Genomic DNA, 16,179 nt, shown 5'->3' with positions numbered 1-16,179 from the left:
ATGAACAATTAACAGATCGATATGATGCAATGTCAGCTAGAAGCTCCAACATAAAACTTAACCAGGGTAAGGAGACAGAGAAGGATAGGACAGCAGTTTTGGAAAAGATAAGAAAGGTCCCTGGTATGGAGGTAACATTTTGACAGAGGCCACAATGAATTGAGGAGTGCAAGAATTAATATCTGGGAAAGGGCGGGGGGCATCTCCAGGCAAAGAGTCAATAAGCACAAAAATCCTGAGACTAGAAAATACTTTAGTAGAAAGGCTGTCACTTTTCATACCCATTGCCTTGTAGCAGACCTAAAAACCCATGCTAATACCAAAAGCAACTCTTCCCATCATAACAGGTGAGAAAAATTTCCATTCAAGAGGTCCTTGATTCACAGTGTTGGTAAACGAGTCCTGGCGTGTGTTCTACAGATTCGACCTTCATTCCACTCTGTGTATTTGGTTCTCACATGTGCTTTTAGTTAAGCAGTCTGTCTATAGAAGGAAACTCAAACCAGTAACTCTGTGACTGAGGATATTGAGAAAGAAAAGATACAGGAAAGAATTCTCCCGCTTCCTCTCTGGTTTGCATAAGAACATTGAATGTGCTAAATTTGGAGAGAAAAAAAAATATTCTAGGGCAGTTTGTCTGGCTGTGTCCTCTGTCTTGCTTGGTGCTGCAGCCAGTTGCGAGTCAGGCGAAGGCTGTGCCAGCAATGACATAAAGCTACCATTCTTCCTGTAGCCAAAGGAACAGGATGGGCGCTGACATGCGCATTTGCATTCAATGCAGAGCTGGCTGCAGACTGCTGGCTGCAGACTCCTCTCAGCCTTTTGTCTCATTTCTTCAAGATCATAAAGAGATCTTATTACTGAACCATAAAAGTGGAAACCATTTCCAAAGAGTGTTTTTACAGACAGATATCAGGGAAATCTTCAGATTCATCTATTTCACTGAGAACCAGGATCCAGTTTCAGGAAGACTGACATAGCAGGGCTCTAGTTGTATCTTTGGAAAAAGCAAGAAGTGTGACAGAAAGAAAAGGAGAATGAGAAATAGAGGAAACAGGAAAAGAACTAACACTCACTATGTGTAAGGTATATTCAGTCCTCAGCATACATTAGAAAGCAGATTATCTTTATCCTATAAACATAAGCAACATGAATCTTGCAGAGACTCTGTCACCAGATAAAACTCAAATGGCTGGTAGATGCTTCTGCTGGAATTCAAACCCAGGTGTAGCATCTCCATGCTGAGCTCTCTGCCAGCTCCTTCAGTATTCTGTCTGGAAAGTCAAAGATACCCAACAATCCCTGATTCTGAAGCCTGGACTCTATTAATTTTTTCAGTCATTAAAGACATTTTAAAAAAGATTGTCAAATTGAATAGAAAAAAATCCATATTTCACATTAAGTTTCATATGAACCAATTATTGAGGAAGATGATTCTAAAATTAAATTTCACTTATAATTGAAGATACAGTGATAGACTATATAAGCAGATGTTTTGAATTGTTTACAAATGAATGAATGACACAACTTTTGATGTTTGTTATGATCTCCATTTCAGAAAATGCTGGAGTAAATTTTAAAATATTATTGAACATGTAATTGACTTACATGTGAAATGAAGTTCAGACTTTCATAAAACCGATTTGTATGAGGAAATAAAAAGTTTTTACAAAAAAAATTTCTGTAAGAATTATTGAATCTAAATACACTAAAATTTATATTTCAAAAGAACTTAAAATTTTATTCCAATGTTGATATAGTCTATCAAATGCTCATTACAGCTCTAATAACAGTTGCATAAGCAGAACGATCTTTCTCAAAATTAAATGTTATAAAATTATTTATGATCTTTATTTGTCTAGAGCAACTTGTGCGACTTTCAGTTATATCAGTTACAAATTAAGTATTCTGATGACCTAATAAATGAATTTGCAACAACAACAACAAAAGACCCAAGAGTACTGAAATTCATTCTCAGGACCCCCAAATGCCTAGCTAGTCTGTTTCAACAGAGAAGGATATCCCTTTCCAGAAGTTCTTCCAAAGAATCAGTTATGATGGTGGTGCATACCTGACATTCCAGCTACTTAGGAGGCTGAGGCAGGAGAATTGCCAGTTGGAGGCCTGACTGGGTAACTTAGCAAGACCCTGCTCAAAAGGAAATTTTTAAAAACGGTCAAGGATGTAACTCAGTGGTAGAGTGGTCCTGGGTTCCATCCTGTACTGAAAAAATAAAAATAAGTCCTTCCAAAGAGTTCTGGCCTCCAGTTCCTGGCTCCCATTTAGAGTTACTTAACAGGGATCACATAATAGATAAAAATAGCATTGGGTAATCCTGAAGGCTCCTTGGTGAGTGACCACTGATGTAGTCTGAGGTTTGGATGACACTATCACAAGAATTGTTGGAACCGACTGGTATTGTGCTCTCTTAGTAATAGTGGTTTCTTAACAGAGGAAGTAGAACTATTCCTACCAAAAGGATTTCACAAGTCACTTTGATTAATCCCATAAGTTGCCATGTTGTGACTAACTGTTTACATGTCTGACTTCCCACGTGGAGTGCTGGCTGCCCCTAAACAAGGACTGCAACTTCGTTGCCTCTTTGCCCCCATGACAGGCCATGATATTGGCATCCAGCTAAATTTTACTGAGTAGATATCAGTTATCTGCTGGGGGGAAAAAAAAGAAAGAAAGCTCCAAAACTTAGTGGCTTAAAGTCACAACCATGTATTTAGCTCCCAGTTCTGCTGGTCAGCAATTTCAGGCAGTCTTGGCTGGGCAGTTTCTGGTTTCTGCTGGTGAGAATGAAACTTTGTGTGTTCTGTCAGGCAGCTCTGCTTCCGAGTGTGGCTGTCCGCACACCTCCATCCTCCTCCTCCAGTACTCAGATCTGATGCTGTACCCCTGACATGACAGACGTGGCAGAGCACATGACAGAAAGCATGCAAAAGCCTCTTGCAGTCTAGATCAGAATGGGTTCACAGTCTCTTCCGCCACATTCTGTTGGACAAATCAAGACACACCAATAGCCCAGATTAAAGTCATGCTGACTCGGACCACCCTCTTAAAGGAAAAAGCTACAGGGCTGCCTTGGAATGGGTGTGGGATGAGTAAAGAATCAGTTATTTTTTGGTCAATCTATATAAAGATTGTTGAATAAATAAATGCATGAATGGATGACAGGAAAGTGTGGTATATGGAATCACCATACATGACATATTTTCTCACAGATATTAATAATTCTTTCATAAATAGCTAATCTTCTAACCTGCATGAAGGAGATAAAAAGTTCATCACCGTCCTAGAGAATGAGATGGCCCATATTTCTCAATATACAGCAGAGGCCAGAATTGCAAAGGACTCTACAGGGTAGTCAAATTTCACAGTTTGGGTCTGGTTTTTGTCTTGGTGGGGTGAGTCTCCTGACCTCTTGATCTCTGATTGTCTTTACAGATTTATCCCCACTTCACTCTGCAAGGCAGGGCAGAATGGTCTGGTGAAAGAGAATATGTCTTAAAGTCAAACATTGGTTTCCAAATTCTGGTTTCTGCATGTTCTAATCACATGACCCTGTCCTGAATTTGTTTCTTCATATATAAAAATGGGAAATAATAGTAACTGTGCATATCTTTTGCTAATATTTAATGAGATGTTGCAACATAACCTCACCATGCTTGACAAACAGAAATGACAATGAATATCTGTCCCCTTTGCACTTCTGTTTCCTTAGCCTTGCATGGTGGGAAGGCACCTTTCCATCACTCTAGGTTATGAAGATGCTCCTTAAAATATTGATCTAGAAAGTTGTTCTTGGGAATACTCAGAGCCAATGACAAAACCTGGGCATCATTTTTACTGAAACATTTGGAGAATTTGAGAAATTTAACTGGACAGCAATTTGAACAAATGGTTTGTGTTAGAACAAATCTAAATCTGAATTCATATCTGGCAGTTACCAATTAATAAAACATATGACTTCAAAGAAATTTCCAAAGTGAAGCAGTCCCCTTTATATTTTTTTATTTTTATAAAAGTATTTATATTTTTATATCTTATATTTTTATATTGTACATCTGCCCCTATGTTGCAGAGATATTGAAGGGAAAACTGGATTATCAAACATGGGATAATACTTATTTAAAGGCCAGCTTGCCTCTTGGGATTCCTCCAGATGTTGATTTCTCTATTCTCATTCCTACAATTAAAGAAATATTGTCTCTCTTCTTACTTCCCTCCTAGCTCTTCATTCCTGAAAAGAAAACTGGCTGACATCAATTTCACCTTTGTCCTAGTTAGTGTTCTGTCTTCCAGCTGAGCCTCCTCCTCATCCCTATTCCTACCCAATATGTACTTTTTCCCCTCTTTGGACATTCCAGAAAATTCCAGTGTGATGTATTCATTCCTTAGATAAGCCTTGACAGAAGGGGAATCCACCACCGCCTGTGGTGACTCTCCTGCTAAGCAGCGCTCTAGCTTTCTGACAGAGCTGAGTTTTTCTTGCAGGTCACCTTTGTATGTCATTAGCATTCAGCCCAAACTCCCAGACATCATTGCAGACCCATCTCAATAACTATGATTACCACTGACATAACATGTATCCATAGTCCTATCCTTCCCACCTAATGAGGTCACCAAAGAGAATAAAAGAACTGGATTGAATAATGCAGTTTCAAATTCACTTGTGTAGACACGTAACCAAAACGGCTCTATAGTCAGGCAGCACAGTGCTATGGTTACAAACTGAGTCATAACCCAGGGCTGTACCGATTCCCATGTTAGTTCTCCCACTGACCAGCCTTGTGGCCTTCATTTCTCTATACTTCAGTTTCCTCACCTGTGCCATGCAGATAATAATGCTATCTACCTTACGGGATTGTTATGCAGATTAAATGAGCTAAGGAAAACTTTTTACATGTTCAGGCATATGCAAAATTTTGGTTTTTATTAGTATCTCCAAGTTCCAATTAATTGCTGTGTTAACAAATCATTTTTGCATCTCAGTTTACTAGTCTATAAACTGGAGATGATATACTTCCCTCAAGGGGTAATTGAAGAATGCAAGGTATATAAAGTCCTCCGCTTATACTCAGGGAATAGTAGCTATCATTACCGGTGCTAACATTTGTCATCAACATGAAATCAATAATCAGGATAATGATTGCCTGGGGTAAAGGAGGAATTGTTTAAATATCAAATTATATTAGAAAATCAGCTCTCAGAAATGTTTTATGTAAAGCGGCAGACACAAAACATGAGGGCATTAGAATTATAAAGCCTGGATTTGAGTTACTGGGTCTGCCATTCAGCAGGACAATGAAACAGTGACTTCTCTTTCTTTTTCCTTACTGGAAATCCTGGAAAAATACCACCTACCTTGTGAGACTGTCGTAGGATTGAATGGGATAGTATGCAAGAGAACTTGGCACACAGTTAGAGCTCAGTAAATGGTAGCTATTCTAAATCAAAGGTCTAAGACAGAAAAATGACCTGTAATTTCTATTAATATGAGATGAATTTAAAAAAAAAAAAAACTTGATTTATTCTCGCCAGCTTGGCTCCTGCTAATTTAATGAAGATGGAAGAGAAAAGAAAAACAAGGGTTAGAAGGAGCAAGTACACAGGGTGTACAGGGAGTTTTGCTGAGGTTAGCTATAAGGAATTTGTGGTTTGATTCAGAAGACTTCAGTTTTATGAGGTTTGAGGGCCTTTTCCAAAGGAAAACCAGATGTATCAATGGAAAGTTCAGACAGACAGTGCTATCTTCAGCAAATCCTGATTTGAGTCTAATCCTGTTATACTGAATAGGGTCACAATTGATAGAGATCCTGTGGGGTTTTTAAAAAAGCATTTGGCCCTATCTTGCAGACTTTCAATGATGCTTTCAAATGGGTCCTGAGGCCAGTATTTGTAAGCAATATTACCCAGAATGACAAGCAGAGGAATGATTCTAATACAGCCTAGAAAACAGCAGAGCTTCCCATCTCAAACTCCTGCTTTATATCTGCATCCCCCCAGGAGTCCAGTGCCTCCAGGCCCAAGATCTCCCAGAAACATCAACTGGGATGAGTTGCTTCCTTAAGCCCCTCAGTCACTTGACCCAAAGTATCCTGGAGGTAAGACTCGTGACACCATAAATAACATTCAGTTAAACCACTTTGCCCCCTAGACTGCCAAGAGAAATAATTGTCTAGTGAGTGTTATTAGAATTGACGGGCACAGCTCATGAAAAGGCTTTCAATTACTTAAAACGTAGAAAGAAAAATCATCACAAGGTCAACAATGTGCATGACATAGGTTGGGTCCTACTGTGAAACAGGACTCCTGGCATTTTCCATAATCTGTCCCAAGTAAATTGTTATAACAAATTAGGCATTTTATCCAATTCATATACAAGAAAAGGTAGGCCCAGGGAAACCTACAGTCTGACTCAGGTTTGAGTTTGAATTTCTTAGTCGGTGATCTTCTCATTACACCAACATTTGTCCATGTGACTTATGCTTAGTACCAATGGTGTGGGAGATAATTTTAAGTCATGCATGGAGGTATGTATTTCCATTTTAATTCATATGTTTGAATGGAATGTGCACCAAAATACCCAGGCATATTATTAGAGTTGTGATTTTGTGCAAGTAATTGCTCAGTAGGAGGCTATTTTACTAGAGTTGACTTAGGGTAAAATATTCAGAATTTGAAATACAGATATGTAAAAAGTTGTGCAGAATGAGTGCGGTGTGGGAAACACTGATCTAGGCCAGACTGCCCTCAGTGAAGAATGGTTGCAGGGTACGAGAAGCAGGAGTTCTCAGAAAGACTGTGACCCCTTGACAGTCACCTTGCCAGTATTTACCTGCTCCTCATGAGCAAGGTGGAGACCTTCCTCTCATCCCTGCAACAAGCAATCCAGAAATCAGCCCTTTTCCTACTTGGATTCGCCAAGTCCTGGTGATTTCAGCTCCCCATCCCCCATCACCCCTACATCCTCTGCTTCCCTTGTCTCTGATGCTCCTGTTCAGACGTGCCCCCAGCCCAGTCTCCCAACAGCATCCTCACTGGTTTTCTAATCTCACTAGTAGTCCTGCAAAATCACCAAATAACTGTGAAACCCTCTATGGTGGGCTGAATGCCCTCCCAAATGTCACTACCCTAATCCCCACTTACATGGCAAAAGAGACTTTGCACGTGTAGTTAACCGAAGGATCTTGAGACAGGGATAATGTCCTGGATTATCTGCATGGGCCTGATGTAGTCACCAAGGTCCTTGCAAGAAAGAGTAATAATAGTGTCAGAGTAGAAGGAGACCTGTGTTGTTTTCAACCACTATATTTGTTACAATTTGTTCCACTATACAAAGATAATACTCTCCCATCTGAAATTCCTCTTTCCTTTGGCTGAAACCCAACCTCTTTGTCATAAAGTAGTTCTTCACCATGTGACTCCTCCAACTATCAACCTCATTTCTTGAATCCCCAGCCCCCATATCCACATTAGTAGTTAATATTTATTTTGCCTTTACTGTATGCCAAACACTATACCAAAATATTTATGTATATCAACGCATTTAATCCTGACAATAACATACAAGATGGGTATTTTCATGATTCCCCTATTTCAGAGAAGGAAACTTGAAATTCAAGTTACATGACCTACCCAAGGTCCAGACTTATACGTTGTGAAGAAAATATGTAAATTCAGACCAGATGGATTTCAGCATCTCTGCAATTGAGCACTATCCTGTGTCTCAGTCTTGGAGTTCTCAGTCAAAATCCCACTGTTTTATATCCCCAGAAACACTGTAGCAAAGAATCAAGCCATGATGTAGGGCCAACTGAGCAAAATGGAGGGCCCAGGATTCTGAAGGAGACATAGGAACATTAGGAAAAAAATTCGATACAAAGAATGACAATGGCTTGGGGCTGGTGAGGACTAGGTGAACCAGCAATGAACAGGTGCTGGGTACATGTTATACCAGGAGTAGACTCTTCTTAAAAGGAATGTATGAAGGCAGAAACAGCTAGGCAAGTGCAGTCAAAGCCCCAGACTAATCTCTCCTATCTTCACATTTATTCATCTGGGGATACTCAACAAGACTGGTGTTACCACTTCTACCTCTAAACTCAAACAACCCAAGGTTAGTTCTACAGCTGAGTTTTCGATTCAGATTCTTCTGGTTCTAGATCTCATGTTACCAACCTTACTACAGACAAAACAAGCTAAATTTACTAATGAGGATGGAATGCACAAAAACTTCCTCTTAAGCATCCTGGCTCTATGGATGATCAGAATAAGAAATCTGATATACCTATGTGTGGTCAAAAGTACAATGGGAACAGGTTTAAGTCAATTAAAGATGCAGTACAAAAGAACTTCACACTGTAGTCCAATCTGCATATCTGAACAGGTTTGCTAGAGCTAGGGTGTGACTCATTTGCCAAAGAAGACACATAACTTCCTCTGACTCAAGAGTTGGGAATTAAAACTGGGAGCAATTCCTTTATTGGACAAAGGCTAGGTAATTAAAGAGAAGGGTACCTCCTCAGTTTTTGGCTATCACTGGCCTTGGACTTGTATCTTCAGTCTTGTCCCTACATCTTTGCCCATCTTCTACAGATCTATTGAAGTAATCTCTTTAAAAATCTATATATTGGTTTGTGTTCATTGCACCTAATAGTGGGTTCTATTGTGGCATATTCTTACATGCATGTGACATAATCCAATCATCTTAGATATCTCCCTTGACCAACTTGCCACTCTTCCCAGATTTCCTTTCCTCTCCCCTGATGTTATCCTTTCTGTTTTCATGAGATCCCTTTTTTCTTTTTTCCTCTCTAGCTTCCACATATGAGAGAAAACATACAGCACTTGATCTTCTGAGTCTGGCTTATTTTGCTTAACATGATCTCTCCAGTTCCATCCATTTTCCTACAGATGATATAATTTTGGTCTTCTTTATAGCTGAATAAATCTTCATTGTGTATATATACTGTGTTTTCTTTGTTAATTCATGTATTGACAGACACCTGGGCTGGTTCCATAAATTGGCTATTGGGAAGTGTGCTGCTGTAAACATGAGAATGCATGTTATCTCTAAATATGTTATTGTTTTTTGTTTTGGGGTCTTTTTTAGATACTGAATGATATGGTAATTTCAATTTTGGTATTTTGAGGAAACTCCAGACTACTTTCTTTCTTATTTGTATCCCTTTTATTTCTTTTGCTTCTCTAATTGCTCTGGCTACAGTTTCAAACGCTGTATTGCATAGGAATGCTAAAAACAGACTTAGAGGAAGATCTTTCAGTTTTCCTCATTCAGTACAATGTTGGCTTTGGGTTTGTCATGTGTGTCTTTTATAATGTTGAGATTTTCTTTCTTTGAAGAGCTCTTATCTGATTTTGGTATCAGAGTAATATTGGATTTGTAGAATGAGTCTAGGAGTGTTTCTTCCAATGCTATTTCATGGAATAATTTGACAAGTATCAACATTAGTTCCCTCCTCCTCCTCCTCTTCTTCTTCATCTTCCTCCTCTTCTTTCTTTTTTGTTTTTTGGTACTCGGGATTAAACCTAGGAGCACTTGATCACTGAGCTACATCCTCAGCCCTTTTTTAAAAAATTTGTTTTGAGGCAGGATCTTGCTAATTTGCTGAGGGCCTTGCTAAGTTGCTGATGCTGACCTCAAAATTGTAATCCTCCTGCCTCAGCCTCTTGAGTTGTTGGGATTATAAGCATACATCACCACACTCAGCAACATTAGTTCTTCTTTAAAGGCCCGGTAGAATTCAGATGTAAATCCTACTAGTCCTGGATTTTCTTTGTTGGAATGTATGTTATTGGTCTGTTTAGCTTTCCTACATCCTCTGGACCAATTTTTATAGGTCATATAAGTCTAGAAATTTATCCATTTCTTTTAGAGTTTTCAGTTTTTTGGAATATTAATTTTCAAAATAATTCCTAATAATCCTCTGGATTTCAGTGGTATCTGTGATAGTGGCTATTTTAATCTCTAGTTTTATTAAATTGAATCTTTTTTTAATTTTGGTTAGTTCAGTACGAGTTTATCAATCTTGTATATTTTTTTCAAGGAACCAACTTTTTGTTTCATTGATCCTTTTTATTGTTTTTTATTCTGTATTTTGTTAATTTCAGCTCTGATATTTAGTCTTCCTTTGCTTCTATAGATATTCTGATTCTTATTTTCCTAGCTATTCTTCTAATGAAATGTATTATTTTCCAAGCTTTCTTATTTGCTTTTAATTTCTTCTGTGTGTAGAGTTCCTTTAAGTATCCTCAGTAATACTGGCTTAGTAGTCATGAATTCCTTTAGTTTATGCTCTTCTTGGAAGGTTTAATTTTGTTTGTTTTTGTTTTCCTCCTTTGATTCTAAAGGATGACTTTGCTGGATGTAGCAATGTTGGCTGGTTGTTGGTTTCTTTCAGAGCTTAATGTGCATTTTTCAAACCCTTCAAAACATGAGGGTATCTATGAGAAATCTTCTGTTCTTTTGATTGTTTTCCTTCAAATGTGACCTGAAATTTCTCTCTGGCATCTTTAAAATACTTTTCTTTGTCCTTGATTTTTAGTATTTTAATTATAGTGTGCCATGGAGTCATTATTTCCTTGTCTTTTCTATTTAGGGTTTTAAATGCATTCGTCTAGTTACATCTCATTCCCAAGGACTAGAAAATTTCCTGTGATTATTTCACTGAATAGTTTATCAATGCCATTAGCTTCTATTACTGTTCCTTCCCCAATGCCTGTGTGCCTTGAGTTTGGTCTCTTTATGTTGTCCCTGAAATCTTATAAATTTTGATCATATTTTCTTATTTCTTTTTATTACTGTCTGAATGTTCAGATCTGCCCACTTTGTCTTCAAGCTCTGATATTCTACTTCATTAAATCTGTTGGGGAGACTCTCAACAAAGTATTATATTTGACTTATTATTCCTATCATTTCCAAGATTTCAGTTTGATTCTTTTATGAGTCTGCCTCATTATTGAAATCCTCTTTCTTATCCTGTATTTTCTCCTTTAATTTATTTCTTAAGCCTTCTTTTAATTCATTGATCATTTTAACAATCAACTTTTTGTATAATTCATCTGGCATTTCATTAATTTTGATATCTGGATTCAGCTATTGGGGGTGGTTTATAAACTTTTGGTGGCATTAAGTTGACTTGTTTCCTCATGACTTTGGAGATCCCATGCTGTTTTCACATCCACTGTGATGGGTTCTTCTTCTATTATGTTAGGGGATTTCAGTAAATAGTTTTCTCTTCACACTATGCTCTGAGCTATGGCTATACTTTAGAGTGAAAATATACAATCAGCATAATCAAAGTGATATGTTCAACCACCAGCACCAGTTTGAAAGGAGAGGATAGCTGCCAGTAACAGTGGTAACTTAAGAACAAACCACAGATCAATATATGGCACAACGTACATCAATAATATTTTCCTTTTATTAACAAGTAACAAGATCATTACAATTCTATTAACCAATGAGAAGAGTGGGTAAAAAAATATAGAATAGGCTGAAAAGTTAAACATTAATGGTAGTATACTAAATGATAATACTTATGATTTTTCCAATATCATAATACAATCATAAATGATATTGGAAAAAGTAATATAGGAAAGAAAGAAAGAAAAAGTTGGGGAGAAAGCAGAACAGAAATAAAATAAAGAGTATATATAAGATGAAAGAGACAAAAAGGAAGTAGAGAAGGAAAAGAAGGTAGAAAGAAAATCTGATCAAGTTTTAATACACACCAAATTAGAACTACAGAGAAATAAATAAGAGGAGACAAAACAAATCACTTTATACACACACACACAAAAAAATATCAATATAGGAGCAATCATAAAGAGATTCAGTTTTCTCCTTGTCAAGGTATTTAGAAGAGGGAACCTCTTTCCAGGACTTCAATTTTAGAATCATGACTTTTAGAAGATGACTTTGAAGGCCATTTATAATGACGATTGTAAAGATCTTGAATTCCTGAACAAAGCCAACATTTCAGTGCTAGACTATGCAATTGTTGACTCTTTTGTGAAAAGTAAGTCAATTTCAACTGCTGTTAAATAAATGTGAACTTGGAGTGGGCCATTACTAGCAATCAAAACTTATCCTAAACAATATACCAATCATATCACACAGGTATGAAGAGTTTATGAGACTTAATTGTCATATTGTTTGTTTGTCCTCAGTCCTGACCCAAACCAACCAAACTTGTTAGAGTAGTCTTAGGCTGAGCTCCATCCCTCCTACCTGCCAGCAAGATTTGCCTGTTTCATAGCAGGATTTGCCCTCAATATTTCTGTGTTTCTGTATCCAAGGATGGGTGTATAGCTCTCTTAGGAGCTGCTGACCTACCCTCTCATGCAGAGAGACTGTGAACCAATCTTGACAGCACTGTTCCCCTTGTTCTGGGAGCCTCGGTCAGTGTGCTGTGAAGGGAGGTCTGTGGGAAGTGTCCAGGTCTCGTCAACAGGCCCTCCAGTCATCTGTAGATATGAAGGAAGTAGCTGGACAGTTGGTGGGATGCCGTGGGAAGCAGTTTCCCACCCAACCCTGACCTGACCCAGTTCTAATCCCTGTTGACCTCACTACTTGACACAGAATTCAGACCACCAATTCACAAAGAAAGTGCCCTTCATTTTTCTCTGCCCTATAGACCTGCAAGACCAGCAACCACAGCTCCCATCACCACCCAGAGGTTCCTCCAAGTCCAGGCCACAGCTACTCCTGAGCCCAGACTGACTCATGGCTTAAGTACTCATGGATCCAGTGAGAAGATAAGTAGCCTAAGTAGCTGTTGAGTCTCGGGTACAGAAAAAGGAAGCAATCCAAGAACAGAAAGTAGGGGAGGGAGGAAAACTGCAGGGACTTCTAATCCCCCACAGGGAAAGTTTAAACAATGAGGCTTTTTAAGCTGTCTTCGCGTCCCCCACTTTCACTAAGTCTGCTTGGAAGTGCTGGGACTCTCCAGTGCCGGCTCACTTCACAGCATATGAGTGTCTTTTCTGCTTAGGATGTGGTTTTGTTGGATGGTACAGTGAAGTCTGCTTTTCTTAAACTCATTGGGAGGCTTTCTTTCAACTTCCTGGGGAGAAACTTCCCTTTCTTCACAGAGCAGCCATGTGCCTGATATTGGCAAGGTCTAGTTTAGACTTTCTCTTTCTATCCTAAAACCTGATATTTCTGGATTTCCCCTGGTTGCTAGCTCTCCACGTTGGCTTCCAGCACTTTCCCTCAGCCATCCTACATCATTATGCAGCCACAGAACTGATGTTTTGATTCGACCTCAGAGAGCAGCTACTGTATTTCATTCCTCTAGTCCACACCATTTTTCCGAATCGAAGTGATCCCCTAAAATTTTATATCTATGGCTGACATTCTTCAATATCCATTCTCTAGTTCTATTAGAAAAAAAAATTCTGGATATTATATATGCCCATGATTGTCCAAAACAAAAATTACTTTTCCAACCTTCCTCGTAGCCGAGATGGACATATAACTAAGTCCTAAACGACAGGATAGAGTTAGAAATATCTAGTGCAAACTTCTAGAAGCCTCCTTTGAAAAAACACTGGAGCCTATCTTTAACTCTCTTCTTATTTATTATTGCTTCCATCTTACTTTTGTGACTGGATTTGGAAGATGACTTTGAAGGCCATTTATAGTGATGATTGTAAAGATCTTGAATTCCTGAACAAAGCCAACATTTCAGTGCTAGACCATGCAATTGTCGACTCTTTTGTGAAAAGTAAGTCAATTTCAACCGCTGTTAAATAAATGTGAACTTGGAGTGGGCCATTACTAGCAATCAAACCTAATCCTGAACAATATACCAATCATATCACACTTTTGCTTAAAAGTTGCCCAGAATTCTTCGAGTTCCCTTCATAGAAATACCCCAAGCCTATTAATTAGCAAAATACTCAAGTACCTTCTAATTTGTACATGCAGTGTCATCTTTGAAGCTTCCCTGCTTATATTTTAACAAATTTGCATCTAATGATCTCTGTTTTCCTATGTATTACACAATTCCAAAACTTGCTCTGTTTCCATTTCTCTGCACACACTGTCACCTTCTGCTTTGAATTCCATCCTCAGTTGTTTGACAGAAAAGTGTCACTTACTCTGACAACATCCCCTACCCTTTTCACAAATGTGTATGTATTCTATTCTACCTGTACCTGGCAAACCTCCACCTATCAATTGCTCCAACATAAACTAAAGTCCTTTCTCTAATTCTTCCTCTAACTCTAGACTGTTTTCCTAAAAGAATGGAAGAATGTCACGTTCCCCTTTGAAACCACATATACAACAGATGTTTGACAAATTACATTAAGGGAATAAATGTTGATTACCTACTTTTCTCCCACGGCTCGTCCATATGGAGTCTGTCTTAACATGAATTCAGACTAAATCGCCATAAACAATATGTCCTCGGACACCTACCATTTTGGAGAATCAGTTTTCCTGTATTTTAAATTGAAGTGGAGAATGGTTACTTTGTGGTATTTTAGGATTATCTGATACAATAAAGTATGCACAATACATAGACTGGTCTAATATTACTCTCTAACAAATGGTACTAGTCATCATTATTCACTAGAAAAGTTTATGTGACTTAAAAAAATCAAAAACCAAAACCCTGTGATTCAAAACATAGGAAACCTAAGAGGCCCAGCAGAGAGCCAGTGCAGCCTTCCATGTTGTGATGAATACTGGACTGGCCTTTAGATCTTTGATAAAACCCTGACCCAGCCTCGAGACTTCCACCCCCAGGCCTTCATGTTCCATGTGTGCAGGGTTGAAGGCACTTGGATGATGTCAAAGGACCACTTTGAGTGTCTCTCATGATTTGGAGCAGCACTTCCTTTGGCCCAAATTCACTATTCTTATCTGATCAAAGTACACAAAATTGCCCCAAGATGGACTGCTCTGACCAGCCTCCCCACACCCCCACAGCCCTGCTCAGCTGCTGCTTTATGGGAAGCAGGATGAGTTGGTGGCACCTTCAGACTGTGGCCTGAGGAGGCATGTTTGTGTGGAGTGAATGATTGGTTTCATATGGCCCCACAGTCCAACAGCTGGGGACATCTGCTTACACTTAACACACAGCCAAACTTTCCAGAGTCAGGAGTCAGTGTGCTCCTGGTCAGGCAGGCCTGGGCCGCTCTGGGCTGCATAAGTGACTTAGACTTGTGCCCTGGATTCACATGTCATGAAAAATAATCCAGGCATGAAACACTTGAGGTAAGAATCAGCATTCTGTCATCTTTGGATAAAGATAAACTGCCTGTGGAAATAGGGCAGAATTGGACAGGAAGGGACATATCCCACTGAGGATGATTGAGGAAGATTTTGAAGGATGGTTTGTTCCCAGAAGGAAGTCCAAGCCTCGGGAATATTGATCCACAAAGAAAGGGACGAGTGTCTCAGAAATATCCCCAGCGCATGACTCTTACTTGTCATGGGAAGGACCCCCCCATATCCCTACATGATACTGATCTGCAGACCAAGCTATTTGCTTTATTTTAACAGACAATATGCCTATGGGAAGAAGCACTGATCTTTTAATTATCTCACCCAAGTTCTGCTTCTACATTTTTTTATTCACTCTATATATCCTTGGACGAGTGAAGTGTCTTCTCTGAGCAGCAGCTACCTCATCTCTCCAAAAGATGCCACTTGGGACCAAATAAGATGCTCAATGCAATTGTTTTGTCTAATGTGAAATATTATCCAGATGTCAAGAACTATTGTTATTATCCAAGAACTATTGTTACTATCCATAAGGACAAAAGTGAATATATTTAATTCTACCAGCCAGAATAGAAAAATTCCACAGAGACCCTGAGAGATGGTTATCCATGTTCCACATCAAGATCTCTCCTTCAAGGACAGGGATAGGTCGTCATAGCCTCCTGGAAAAGCCAGTTCTGCTCTGTGAGAGCCGTGTGGTCATCGAGTCCTGCCAAAGCCCTCCTCCTTCCCATCGTCGGAGAGCCCCTGGCCTGCTTTCTCTCCACCAGAGCCAGGGGAACAAATATGCCTCCTCTTTCACAAGAAGCACCTGCAAATATTTAGAAACAGCAGCGGGGAGAGAAAAGGCATAGATGAGATGCCAAGTCGTCCTGGGTTCATGTCCTGCTTTTCTCCATTTGTGGGAA

Source organism: Marmota monax, unplaced genomic scaffold (assembly GCF_021218885.2).
Source record: "Marmota monax isolate L192 unplaced genomic scaffold, Marmota_monax_Labrador192_F-V1.1 WCK01_AAM20220418_F8-fsc00020, whole genome shotgun sequence".
NCBI classification, from domain to species: Eukaryota; Metazoa; Chordata; class Mammalia; order Rodentia; family Sciuridae; genus Marmota; species Marmota monax.
Note: the sequence above shows the minus strand (reverse complement) of the source record.